This window comes from Panicum hallii, chromosome 8 (assembly GCF_002211085.1).
Source record: "Panicum hallii strain FIL2 chromosome 8, PHallii_v3.1, whole genome shotgun sequence".
NCBI classification, from domain to species: domain Eukaryota; kingdom Viridiplantae; phylum Streptophyta; class Magnoliopsida; order Poales; family Poaceae; genus Panicum; species Panicum hallii.
In genome coordinates this window covers 14,959,248-14,973,603 of record NC_038049.1, presented here as the reverse complement: position 1 = coordinate 14,973,603, position 14,356 = coordinate 14,959,248, and the positions used below count along the sequence as shown (strand labels likewise).

The 14,356-nt window shown below is 41.2% G+C and overlaps 1 long non-coding RNA gene across 1 annotated transcript; it reads left to right on the top strand.

Moving 5' to 3' along the window:
- The first annotated feature begins 2,710 nt into the window (after positions 1-2,710).
- LOC112903042 lies at positions 2,711-3,792 on the top strand. Its single transcript, XR_003230716.1, has 2 exons — positions 2,711-2,999; positions 3,589-3,792. It is a non-coding gene; the product is annotated as an uncharacterized LOC112903042 (long non-coding RNA).
- The last annotated feature ends 10,564 nt before the right edge of the window (positions 3,793-14,356 follow it).

Here is a 14,356-nt window from a genome sequence, read left to right as displayed (position 1 = left end):
AGGCCTGCCCAGCGTCGCTGCTGCCCAGGTCTCCCTGCCTGCGCCCTTGCCCTTGTGTTGCATCACCCTGCAGAAGCACCGCCCCTGCCCCGCATCCCTGCGCGTCTAGCCCGTGCTCGAGCCCCTGCAGTACCGCCGCCATGAACAAGAACGGCCGCCCGTGAACAGACCTCTGGCGCCTCTTTCTCTCACGAAATTCGGCGGCTGGGCTGTTCCAAGCTTTTTACGATTTAGTCCCTGGAAGATTCTGTAATTATCGGTAACTTTCTGTGTCCTGCAAAATTTGTAGAAAACCCCCTAGATCTATTACATCTTCTCAATCCAGCCCACACACAAAATTTTTCATATCTAACCCTAAACTTTTCTGTATTTGCAAGCACAATTTTTTGAGTCTAGTAATTCTTTTCCGCTAACCCTTGAAAGCTACAGTTAATTACGTATAGGTCCCTGCAGCACCGTTTCATGCGTAGTTTCCGCATTTTAGATCTGTTTCGATCCGTTCTTTTTGCGTTAGTCTTCTAAAACCCTAAGCTATCGTTTAACGGTGTTGTTGTACCATAATTCCTATTTTTAAAATTAGATATCAATTTAATTTGAATAATATCCTCTCATCTAGTTTTTCAAAATAAAATCCAATTAAGTCTTTACTCCGGTTTTCATAATTAATGCTAATTTGATTAATATCAACTTAAATGTATTTGTAATTTAATTTGTTTAGTCAACACAAACCATAAAATTTGATGTTTAGATGCTCTCACCAGTTTCTTTTCTAATTAATTGTTTAATTAGAATAATTTGTACATAGACAATTGTATATAAAATTTGATTAAGTTATATCTCGTCTTTATAAATGCAAGTATAGTATAAGTTAATTATAATTAGAGATATTTCTCTTTTATATTTTTTATATTAGTTTTCTAAATTAAAATAAATGAAAGCCTATAGTTCTTTATTTCTTTTATAATATAAATCTTCCGATAGCTGTATCTTTTCAACCCTAGCTCCGTTTTCCACGTTTTTTTGCGCTCTTTTGACTGTAGCAACGAGCCCTAACCTTTAGTACGCACTTTTAAAGCTTCCTTTTTTTGTTTGGTGTATTTTCTCTTAGTTGTTCTTGTTTGTTTATTTGCTTGTATGCTTGGGCCCGATGCTTGTGTGATGTTAGAAGGAGCGCGATCGAAGAGTTTTGAAGATTTAGAGTTTCAAGAACAAGAGTTGAAGGCTCTGAGAAGCTATTCTCTAAAAGAAAGGCAAGTGTTTCCTTGATCATACTTTTATCCTAATAATCACAATAAATATAACTTTTTCTTTAGGCATGCATGTGTCCTAATTTTGATGGATCCTAATTAAGAATATGCCTAGTCTTTATGATCATTCCTTGTCAACCTGGGTTTTACCTTTATTGTTGGGTAGCTATTGCTTAGTTGCTATAACTGGTTCTGCTTTGGGAATAATTTATAACCATGATGAGAACAATGATGATGCTACACCTATTTTATCCATGTTCATGCTCTTGGTGATGTTAATCATAAGATTATATATTTTAATCAGAACATGGAGAACCACCCAGGAAAACAGTAAAACCACAATACTATATGGCTCTGGTCTTAGCTGATTAATTTGAAACACTAGCTTATGACGATCTTACCGAAAGGGCAAGAGGGGTTGCATCGTCAGGGTATAGCTCGGTTCTCTTGAGGGTATGATATGGTCCTGGTTAAGGCGTCTGCCTCATTAGGGACAATTATTACCGCTTTGACTTGAAACCTTAGCGGATTGTCATGAGTTAGGGAATCTTTGTAAAGGCCTCGTAGTGAATCCCTTGCCACTCACCTCGGAAGTGTTTAAGAGGCTAGCTACCTCAGGCAAATTGGGAGACACGAGTTGTGGGTAAAGTGTACAACCTCTGCAGAGTGAAAACTGATATATTAGCCGTGCTCACGGTTAAGAGCGGTTTGGACCCTAACATGATTAATGAACTTGAAGATGAATTAAATCGTGGACCATGGTTTATGGTTATCGTGGACCATGTTTATGGTTATGGTTACGCTGTATCTCTCCTATCTCTTTTAATGTGGGTTTTTTTTATGAACTTGTACCTTAGTAATCAGGTGCTAATAAAACTTGACCAATTAAAATTGCTTATCGCAGTAAGCCAGTCAGCCTTTCCTTACTTTTGGCCTTCATGTCATATGATTCCCAACACTTGCTATGTACCAACTATAAGTGTACTCACGCTTGTTATAATTGCTGCTCAGAGGAGAAAGTGATGTGAAGTCTTTTGAAGATGCTGCTGAGTCCTAGACCTGCGCAAATCCCGATCGATTGCCTGTGAAGTTTGGAGTCTTCGTTTTTAGGATAAGCTGTATAACTTTGATAATCTTTACAGTCTTTTAATTCTCTTTTCGTGATACTGTTGCTGATTATTCACTGATGAAGTTACTATATGTATGGAACTTGATCCTGTCATACATATAGTTATGCATTCGGTTTTGTCCTTAAAAACCGGGTGTGACAGCCCGGGCCAGGCCGACGAAAATACAGACTTTGTTTCGTCGGTCGGGGCCAGGCCGATGAAAATACGTCTAATTTCGTCGGCTTACACAATTGAGCTGGTCCACGAAATAATTTGGTTATTTTCATCGGCTCGCCTTAGGCCGATGAAATTAGAGGTGGTCCACGAAATTGAGCTGCTTTGGTGCAGTGGTCAGTATGTCCTCATCAACTCTCCACAGCCTCTCTCTCCCTGCACCTCCTGCTAAGCTCTGCGTGGGAACTGATCCTTGTGTACCCACTGGAGAGAAGCCGGGTCCATCCAGCGGAGCTCGGATCTCGGCAGCAGGGCATCGGGTTCCGGTGGTTTGGGAGTTGATCACAGATTGAGGCGGTGAGGAGATCGATCCCATGGAGAGAAGCATCATTCATCTCTGAGGATCCCCACGACTGCTGCTGGGCTTCATTTTGTCCGGCGTGCCTCTGCAGTGCTGTACCCTAGTCAGGTTGTGTCCTTTGATCTTGCACCTATTCTGTCATTGTAAAGCACTGCGTTTAAAAGGAAAATCTCCACACAAGTTAATCCAGAAGCTCTAGCATGCCTCACGCTGCACCCTGCATAGTGATCTCTTACTCTTCTTTTGTAAAAGGTAGTATGTTTCAATCTTCTCATCCAGGCTAGGGGTCTATAATTTGTAATGCATAAATTACAGGACATAGCTATGGAACTAGAGGATGTATCATTTCAATTCTTACAAGAAATTACATATGGTTTCTCTGAGGAGCGGATACTTGGTGAAGGAGCATTTGGAGTTCTTTACAAGGTAAGATTTGGGCATGATTGGCTTTTATAAACAAATATATTCTCCATAAGTCAGGCCAAAACACACTATGGTAGTGCTTGGAAACAATATGGTGTTACTGCGAAGTGGCCAAAAAGCATACAGAAAATTCATATCTGGATCTGGATACCATCAGACAACAAACAAAACAGTACCAAAACCTTCATTTATTGCTTATATAATATATGATAAGTAGTACACAGTGAAAATGGTCAACTTGTACTTGTGAGTACTGACAACATATATTTGGCAGGGAGTAACTGAAAACGGTGATGATGCTGCTGTGAAAAAACTGAAGCTTCGTCATGACGTCAACCTTGACTTTAAGCAGTTCCAAAATGAGTTCTATAACCTCACAAAACTTAAGCATCGAAACGTTGTACAGATTCTTTGCTATTGCTATGAAATAGAGAAAAAACCTTTTATCATGCCTGATGGAAGTAAGGTGTTTGTTGAAGAAACACATATAGCTCTCTGCTTCGAGTATTTGCACAATGGGAGCCTCCAAAAACATCTTTCTGGTACCATGCGGCTTCATTTTTGGTATGTCTTGAAAGAAAATTGTTTATATTTTCATTTCATTAATAATCTTTTGGCTTGCTAATTAATGTAGATAATTTTTATGAACTTGACTAGCACACGCGGTTCAAAATAATTAAGGGAATTTGTGAGGGTCTAAATTATATTCATGACGAGTTGGATGAACCTATCTACCACTTGGACCTACACTAGTACAGGAAGGCTCATTACTCCCGGTTGGGAAACCTCTGTTGTCCCGGTTTTCCAACCGGGACCAAAGAAACCCTTTAGTCCTGGTTGGCAATACCAACCAGGACTAAAGAAGTTTCTAGCCGCGGCGAGGTAGGGACCCCCTTAGTCACGGTTGTTAACACCAACCGGGATTAAAGATTTTTTATTTATTTTTTCTATGTTCCTTTCCATTCATTTCTTTTTGTTTCAATTATATTTTCATATTCAAAATTATATAGTATTTTATAGTATTGCTATACGTTCCTACACACGCGCTTGTTCGAGCTGAGTATGAAATCCACTAATATATATACACACACACATACATAGCACGTGGGATTCACCACTAAAGTGCAACAAAGAATGTGTCCATCATACTAGAATTCACCATCTGGTTTGATGACTTGCTCATAAATAAATCCTTCCATGGCTTCTTAAATTGCCAAAACTCTTTCTTGTGGAAGGAGCTAATCCCGCATGCTATGGATCTATATAAAATGAAAAATATTAATTATGATAATTTTCAAAATTAGTTGAAACATTGAAAAATATTGTTTATTACTTACTTCCGCTTCCCAAGAAGTATATGTCTTGTAAGGACCTACAAGAGTGTGAATATTCTCGCAAACATAGTAGGCGTATAAATTATTGCCCTGTACCTGCCTCAAAAACTTTAAAACAAAAGAAGTCATCAAATCCATATTAATACATAATAAACCAAATGAAATGTGCAATGCAGCATCCAGTACGTACTGGAAAGTCTGTCTTCAATCTAAGGTCGCTTGTGAAATTACGTGGTTCTTTTTCACTTGAACGTTCAGGCCAGCTGATGGTCGCAGGTGTGATACCTCTAGCAAGCAACTCTTGCTCCATCTTCTCCCATTTCAGATTGGGAACTTGTTGCCACCTTGCCCAATAGTGTGGTGATATTTTTTTTGATGCATTTTCTTCGTTCTTTTGCACCCGCTGAATACCAAGCTCCGAACACTTATATGCCACAAATGCATCCTAGTGGTCCTTCTGTTTTTCAAGTGCTCGTATAAATGAAGGTGTTTTCCCTTGCTTGATATAATCCTTAACCAAATTCTTCTTGAAGGTCTGAAATTGTGTGGCCATCTTCCTGAAGGTCTAGTCCTTAACTAATTCTTCAGACTCTGGTGGAAGTGTGAAATTATTCTTTAATTCATGCCAAAGCTGTTCCTTATCTCTTTGAGGCACCGCTACAATTTGCTCATTTGCATTATTAGATTTCCACAACCTAAAGCTGATCGGGATATGGTCCCTCATAAGACGTCCATATTCTCTTATGTAGTTCCTTGCAGCATTGGTAGGAGTCATGGGTTCGCCATCATGTGCCACCTCTATGATAATGTATCGCCCTTTCAATTTTCTGGTCGGGCCTCGTTTGCCTCTTTTACGCTTCTCCGATGCCGAGGGCCACAAATAAAAGACATATTATTATTCATGCTAAATAATAGTCATTGTCTATATTGTTTCATATATACATGTAGAAGAATGAAATGTGAGGTTTGTTGACCAGCACCATCATCGGATTGCTCAATCCCGTCAGCGGACATATTGAGGTATATGTTGGTATTGCTGGCATCATCGTCACTGGCTTCTTCTTCTTCGACATGATGATGAGCATCAGCATTGGCTTCTTCTTCTTCAACATTACCATCAGCAATCATGATCATTAGGAACTGATTACCAATTTCATCCTCTTTCGGGTCCATCTTAACTAGTAATATAATAAAAATAAAAAATTCAAGAATTTGTGTAAAATAATTAACACTAGGTAACTACACAATTTCTAAGGACTTCTACATAATTAACAATAGACTTCTCCAGGGTTAGTTATGTAAAATAACGCTAAGGATCAGCCCTATAAAATTTCTAAGGACTTATACGTAAGTAATTTTAGAATTCAGGGTTAGCTATGAAAAATAACGCTAAGGATCAGCCCTATGCAATTTCTAAGGACCTATACGTAAGTAACAATAGACTTCAGGGTTACTTATGTAAAATAATACTAGATCAGCCCTATACAATTTCTAATGACTTATACATAAAATTTCTAGAAATATACACTAAAGTAAATATATATAAAATTTTCAAGAATTTAATCTAGTCAATGACGCCACTATACAAATTTTCTAGAAATTTTTCTAGGTAAATATACAAATTTCTAGACTTTTCTAGTCATTAAAGTCACTATGCAATATACATGAAATTTTCAAGAGCTATGTCTAGTCACTAAATTTTCAAGCTAGGGGGGCGGTGCGCACGTGGATGCATCATGGTAGATCGGATCATCGACGGCCGCTGCGCTGGCTTCGGTCAAAATGACGGGGCGAGAGGGCCAGGGAGCGCCGCCGTGCAGGGTGCAGAGGGACAGCGAGTCGGCCACGCGGGCGCTCGGGCACGGGGGACGCCAACAGAGGAGGTCGGGGGGGCGCTAGGGCGGTGGTGCAGAGGAGGCGCTGGCGGAGGCACGGGCGGCAGCGCTGGCGGAGCCCTGCGGCGAGGAGGAGGAGGCGGAGGCAGTGGTATGGACATGCACAAAGGTAGAGGAGGAGGCGGAGGCACCGGCGCGGCGGACGTAGAGACGGCGGCGGCCAAGATCGAGAATGGAGAAGGGAGAAGGGGAGGCCGGGATATATAGGGGGGTGACCTTTAGTCCCGGATGTAGCTACGACTCGAAAATTAAGAACCTTTAGTCCCGGGTGTTGGCTAGTCCTGGGTGTTGGCTAGAACCAGGACTAAAGATCAACCCTTTAGTCCTAGGTGTAGCAACCAACCAGGACCAAAGGTTCTTTAGTCCTGGGTCGTGGCGCCATCCGGGACTAAAGGGAAATTTTGGCGGGCCATAGGAAATTTCGGCCCACCTTTAGTCCTGGGCGCAAGTATGGAGCATCCTCATTGGCTAACAGGATGCATGGATCAGCATTCACCGTGAAAGGAGGAATCTCAACAAACTTATTATAATCCTCCGAGAGGTTTTTCTTGTTCCCTACTCCAATGATATTTCTTTTTCCTGAAAGAACTATGTGCCACTTTGGCTCATCTGTTTGCATGTTTATCCCCTTCTTTGGCTTGCTGGACATGTCCTTCATGTAGAAAACCTGAGCAACATTTTGGGCTAGGAAGAATGGCTCGTCTCTATACCCAAGATTGTTGAGGTCCACTATTGTAATTCCGTATTGATCTTTTGTTACCCCTCCTCCAGTTAGCTTCACTTATTGGCAGCTAAACAGAGGTATCTTCAAAATGGGTCCATAATCCAGTTCCCATACCTCCTCTATGTAACCATAATATGTCTCCTTTTTACTGTTGTTGTCTGTGGCATCCATACAGATACCACTATTTTGGTTGGTGCTCTTTTTATCTTGGGCTCTGGTGTAAAATGTGTTCCCATTTATCTCGTACCCTTGAAATGTTAGGATACTCTGTGATGGTCCCCTAGCCAACCACGCCAACTATTCTAGTATATCCATGTTAAGCATTAGATGCTTCCACAACCAACTGGCGAAAGAATCCATGTGTCGACGTGTAATCTAGGCCTCAGACTTCTCTAGGAATTCGGAGCGCAAAATCTTCTTATGTTCCTCGATGTACGGATCCAGCAAGGAGGATTGTTGAAGAACCGTGTAATGTGCTTTTTTGAATAAGAAATCATCCGCACAGATATATGCTTTCTTTCCTAGTGTGCCCTTTCCATGTATTGTCCTCTTATACCATGATTTAGGAACCCTAATCGGTTTAAGGTCATCAATAAAGTCAACATAAAACTCAATGACCTCCTCTGTTCCATAGCCACTGGCTATGCTTGCTTCAGGACGAGCATGATAATGAACATATTTCTTTAGTATGGCTATGAACCTTTCAAAAGGGAACATATTGTGTAGAAATACAGGTTCAAGAATATCAATCTCATTGACAAGGTGAACCAGGATATGTGTCATAATGTTGAAGAATAATGGTGGAGATATCAACTCAAACCAACTAGACATTGTACCACATCGTTCTGTAGCTTTATAAGATTGTCCGGATCAATTACCTTCTAAGAAATTGCGTTGAGGAAAGCACATAGCTTTACGATTGTTAATCAAACGTTCTCAGTCAGAATCCCACGCAACAAAACCGGAAGAAGTTGAGTCATAAGCACGTGACAATCATGAGACTCTAGGTTTGTTTATTTCTTCTCTGGCATATTCAGGATTCCTTTTATGTTCGAGGAGTATCCAGATAGGACCATGATACTGCTCAAGCATTCAAACATGCTTTCTTTCTCTTCTTTGTTAAGAGTATAGCTAGCAGGACTTAAGTAGTGTCGTCTATTTTCTCTCAGTTTTGGATGTAGGTCATCTCGTTCTTCCATATGTTGCAATTCCTACTGTGCTTCTAGTGTATCTTTTTATCTTCCTATACACTACTAGGAATCCTATCAGGTAGACGCAAACATTCTTCATGATGTGCATCAGATCAATTGAATTACGAACATCGAAGACTTCCCAATATGATAGCTCCCAAAAAATAGACTTTTTCTTCCACATGGGCATCAGTTTGATTTTGCTCAGAACAGGTTGGCTACCAGGTCCTTTGCCAAATACTACTTCTATATCCTTTACCATATCAAAGACTTGCGTACCACTTCGATGCATCGGCTTTGTACGGTGGTCTGCTTGCCTCTCCTTCATAACTGATGTTTGATGGGGAGAAACCGATGATGACCCCTGTATACGACCATTTTGCAGTGAGTCAAGTATACACTATCAGTTTCATCTAAGAAGTGTGTGCAGGCTCTATATCCCTTGTTTGTTTGTCCTGACAGGTTTTATCAAAGACTTGCGTACCACTTCGATGCATCGGCTTTGTACGGTGGTCTGCTTGCCCTTTGAAATGCTTGCCTCTCCTTCATAACTGATGTCTGATGGGGAGAAACTGATGATGACCCCTGTATACAACCATTTTGCAGTGAGTCAAGTATACACTATCAGTTTCATCTAAGAAGTTTGTGCAGGCTCTATATCCCTTGTTTGTTTGTCCTGACAGGTTACTAAGAGCAGGCCAGTCATTGATGGTTACGAATAACAAGGCTCGTAGGTTAAAGTTCTTCTATCGATATTCATCCCACATCTGTACACCTTCTTCGTGCCACAACAATAATAGTTCTTCGACCAATGGTCTTAGGTATACATCAATGTCGTTACCAGGTTGCTTTGGGCCCAGGATAAGCGCCGGCATCATGATGAATTTTCGCTTCATGCATGTGGCAGAACCGCCCGAATTAACCCAGCTCAAGTGCACTAACCATCATCCATAAAGATGAACTGGCTACCATGCACTTCAAACGGAGTAATCCGACAGTCTGTTGGGTAAATCCCGATGCGACCACTTAATATTTCGATCAAAACAAAGCGTACACTTAACTCGCACGAAGACAAGTCCAGAGATTACAACATTCCACAACTTTTATCTCACAAGTCTGATATTATTTATTACAAACCGAGATCATCAACCGAGTACTTTAAATTTCAAACATAGAAACTTTATTCAGAGTTTAAGTAGCAGCGAAAAGAAAACACAATCATGTATCATCAATTCGGACACCATGATGAAGCCCATACATGGTATCACTCGGCAGAGTCATTGTTGGTCGGGGATGGATCCCACTCCACGGTCCAACCAGTCGGCAAAGTACTCAGCCAAGACAAACCAGCTATCATATCTAAAGAAGATACACCTGAAAACATACCCACAAGCAAGGCTAAGTATACTAATACTCAGTAAGGCTTACCCGACTAGTGGTATGTAAATACCAACTACTAAGCATGCATGGCTCTAAGGTTCCAGGGTTTCTTTTTGCTGAAAAGCAGTAAAGAGTAAGTCCTTAACTTCATATTTTATCTTTCAATATTCTAGTTCATATAACCAGTCAAAGTGAGCATCTATCTCTAAGAAAACATGGTGGAAAACATTTAAGCATCCAACAAGTTTCATCATGGCCATAGTTCCTCTTGTTACTCTATGTGGCAAGAGTATTAAGTAGTCTCAATTACCGCGAGAAACGAATGATTTGAATCAAATTTCTTAACCTTGCAAGGCAAACCCAACACACGCTTGGAGTACCGAAGGGTCACCCCAAGCAACTTTTCCCCTTTCTTTCCGGGTTGTGGGTTAGGGTCACCCTCCCTGACTACAGAGCCACGCTCTGCACTCGCATGTGTATACCCATCTAAACTTCATTCAAGTAGGGTGAAAGTAAAGTCCACTTGCTAGGCCAATCAGGTACTTAAGCTTATCGAGTACTATATTTTTGACATGTGGTTAGTACATTCAAACGCTTAACCACTGCAACCACACACTGCGGCCTTAGCATTTTTCTCTACTCAGACAAGGCCTCAACCATGAGCATTGTACCACAGCCCCGCCCGTCGACCTTATAGTTGCAGTATGCGGTAAAACATTCAACTCCTCTAATTCTCGCGAGTGGCAAGAAACCACTCGACTTTTACCATACCTATTAGCAGAGCAACTACTCAAACTTTTTGTTCTAGTATTTATTATATTGGTGCCTAGGATCATGCAGCTAAGGTTCCAATAAATTCCTATGAACTTAGATGCACAGCATAAAGGAACAACAGTTGCATAAATTGGAAAACTGGGATTATGCATTGGGGCTTGCCTCTTGAGCAAAACTAGTCGAGAGTTCTTCCGAATGTTGGTTCGGGTCTTTAGCAACTTCAGTTAGATTAACTTGAGCTTCACGCTGCTCACTCTTGGACCTAGGCACCCGATCGTAAATCTCGTCGGCGAGAGTAGTCGATTCTATATGAATGCACAAATATGAGTGGTTTTGCTAATACAAGATATAATTAATAGTCATTCAACAAAACTCGTTAAGTAGTCGAGTACTTCATTTTTTTATCCTTGGGCAGTCATTTATTGTGTATTTATCTAGATTAACTGACTTCATTAAATGAGTGAGTGGTTTTGTCATGTCATATGGCCATTTTTAACGGTAAGCATTGGTTAACCAAAACTATTCGTAGAGGTAGTTTCTGGGTTGAGATTTTTATGCAGAGCTCGTGCAAAACTACTCATAGAGGTAGTTTCTAGGTTGAGATTTTTATGCAGAGCTTATTACTTAAGTACAAACTCATTGTAAAAGTTTTATTCAGCAGGTTAATCATGAAAAATTCATTTAATAGCTAGTGCTAGGATTAAGATCTATTTGTACAGAACAAACCATGCAAGAACCGATGCTCAACTTTTTACTGAACAAACTTACTTGCATGAGTAGTTTATTGTAAATTTTGAAGATTTTTCCTATGCAAGAATCAGAGATTAAAATTTTAGTTTAAACTGGATCTAGCATATAACAAAAGTACTCGAAACAACTAGCTGTTTTTGGATTTAGTGCATGAAATTTTTATGAAAGACTACGCTCTTAGCACTGAAGCTACCATCCAAAACTCAAGAGCAGTTCTTTCTTGAAACTCTTGGAACAAAAAAAAAGACATTTAAGCTTGATTTAACTCTACAGCTAAAAAAATGTGGAAACAGTTCAAGATCCTTTTACCAAGTTGTAGATCTTAACTAGGAGTCCAGAACATCTTAGTTTGTGTTCTTAGGATTTTTCTGTGAGTTTTTTTGCATCTTCAAAGTTAATATATTGGTTTTCAAAGTTCTAGTTTCAGGTTTAAAAATGAGTCCCTAAGATTTTACAGAAATCTTATCGGAAAGATTGAAATCGAAGCAAATGGGTCCTTTGCACAGGGGAACGGCGACTGGCGGCCAAATTCAGGTGGGAGAGGCAAGAGGGGAACAAACCGCACCTGTTTGAGGCCTTGGGTGGGGAAGGGGTGGACCGAGGCGGCTTGCCCGCAGTGGCATAGAGATGGCGGCGGGTGCAGATGGTGGTGGAGGCGGTCTGTTGAGGAAGAGGGCACGGGGACCGGCTGTTCAGCTTCGGTATGAGGTGGAGAAGGTGGTGGGAGGGTTGGTTTGGACAATGTGGGGGTGGAGTGGTGCGTCCACGTGCGAGTGACTGCTCACCGGAGTTGGTGTTGGGGCGTCGAGCTCATGGGCCTCTGGTGGGGCTTTTATAGGCGCGAGGGGGAGAATGGTGGCCTCGGCTCGAGCCGCTGGGGAAGGCCCGACCAAGGGGCAAAACTGGGGGCACAGCTGCCTTGCTGGCACCGGCGGGGGCTCGCCGTGGCGCCCGCGGCAGAAGAAAGTCGCTGCGTGGAGGCTTCCTAAGGGGGAATAGCGAGATTTTGAGGGTCCGTGGAAGATTTCAAGGGTGCAGGAGGTCCATATGGCCGGGTGGGCTCCGCTGCACCATGGTGCGCCGGCCAGCCGGCCTGCCGGCGATGGGATATGGCATATGTGTGCAGGAAGCAAAAACAGCAGGGGTCTGGGTGAAAAAAGAGCTAAAACTCATTCTTCCCAAGGTCAAAACAACAACATCTGAATACCAAATTTTTCCAACATTTCAAGATATACATTTTCTCTTTTATGACTATATTCATTTGAGCAATGTATAAAAAGTTATTTTGAAATTCCAAAAACAAGTATTTGAATGACACATCATTTCATGTAAATTTTTGCAATGTTAGCCCTTGAGTTCAACTAGACTTTTGTTGCTCTTGTTATGACATATGTGCCATTAAATGTTTAGAGTCAATTATGATCAACCTTGAGTTCAACTAGACTTTTCAAGGGTTTGTTTGCAAGAGTTCACATGTATATGCATATATACATATACACATATTCATTTGCTTGAAAGGAAGATTTTGATAGGCTGTTTTATATTTTTCTTGCTCTTTACGCCTGATTTCATGTTACAAATCTTTGTTTAGTCTCTTAGACACCTAGGGTGTCACAATGCGGAGCCATGGTGGGAGATTGTATATACATAGAGTCACAAGCCAAGTGTTGTGGCTACTGCTCATTTCACTGAAACGATTCATGTCATCCGTACTCAAAGCGAACCTTATGTTCCTCGCATCCAGTGCAAAGTCTGGGTAAGTTCTATCTATTTTTCTCCACAGGGATCCATCAGCTGGGTGTCTCAATATTGTGTCTTTCTTTCGTTCTTCTTTGTGCCATTGCATCAACTTAGCATGATCTTTATTCCTAAGCAGACGCTTCAAACGTGGTACCGTAGCAAAGTACCACATGACCTTGGCAGGTACTCTCTTACTAGGATGCTCCCCCTCGACTTCTCTAGGGTCGTCTCTCCTGATGTTATACCTCAATGCGCCGCATAAGGGGCATGCATCCAAATTCTCATACTCATCACTGCGGTACAGGATACAATCATTAGGATGTGCATGTATCTTCTGTACCTCCAAATCTAGAGGGCAAACAAGTTGTTTTGCTTCATATGTTGTGGTAGGCAACTTGTTAGCCTTAGGAAGCATTTTTTGAAAAGTTTCAGTAATTCACCAAATCTGTGGCAGAACCAACCTGAATTATATCGGCTCAAGTACGCGAGTCCACTCCCGAGGGCTCCGACGTGCTTCAAACGGTATAATCCCTTGGCCTGTCGGGTAACGTCCCGATAAACCACCAATACACAGGATTAAATAAGCTTACCTCACACGAAGGTGAGTCCAGAGATACAATCACCATCACATTTTACATCATAGCGAATTACATTACAAGAGTTTCCAAAAGAAGTACAAGGTTTCCAACTTAGAGAAATTATTACAAACTGATAAAGTTATGGTTTTTAGCAGCGGAAAAAAATACACGATGTTTACAACACGTCGTCAAGACGGATGTCATGCTAAGCCCGAGCACAACATCACTCGATATCATCAACATTGGCCGGGGACGGATCCCATTCCACGGACCAATCATCTGGAAGAGCACAGGGCTAAGGCAAGGGAAGAGTAGGGTCTTCAAAGGCTTTACCTGAAAAACATATAACTAGCAAGACTGAGTATACTAATACTCAGCAAGGCTTACCCGTCTCATGGTATACTTAGCCATGTAACTAGACTTATGAAAGCTTGTAAGGGTTCTGGGTTTAGTTTCAGCTGAAAAGCAACAAAAGTAGATCCTTAATTTCAACTTTTAGCTTTCAGGTTCTAGTTGATTATCCATTCTAGATAAGCACCTATATCTACTCAAGCAAGGTAGAGCTCTTTATATCAACCATCAGCATTAGTCATCATATAGTTGCTCTGTGTGATAAAGGGATCAAGCAGTCTCAATCTTCATGAGAAGCGGACGATTCTGAATCGAATTTTAAACCT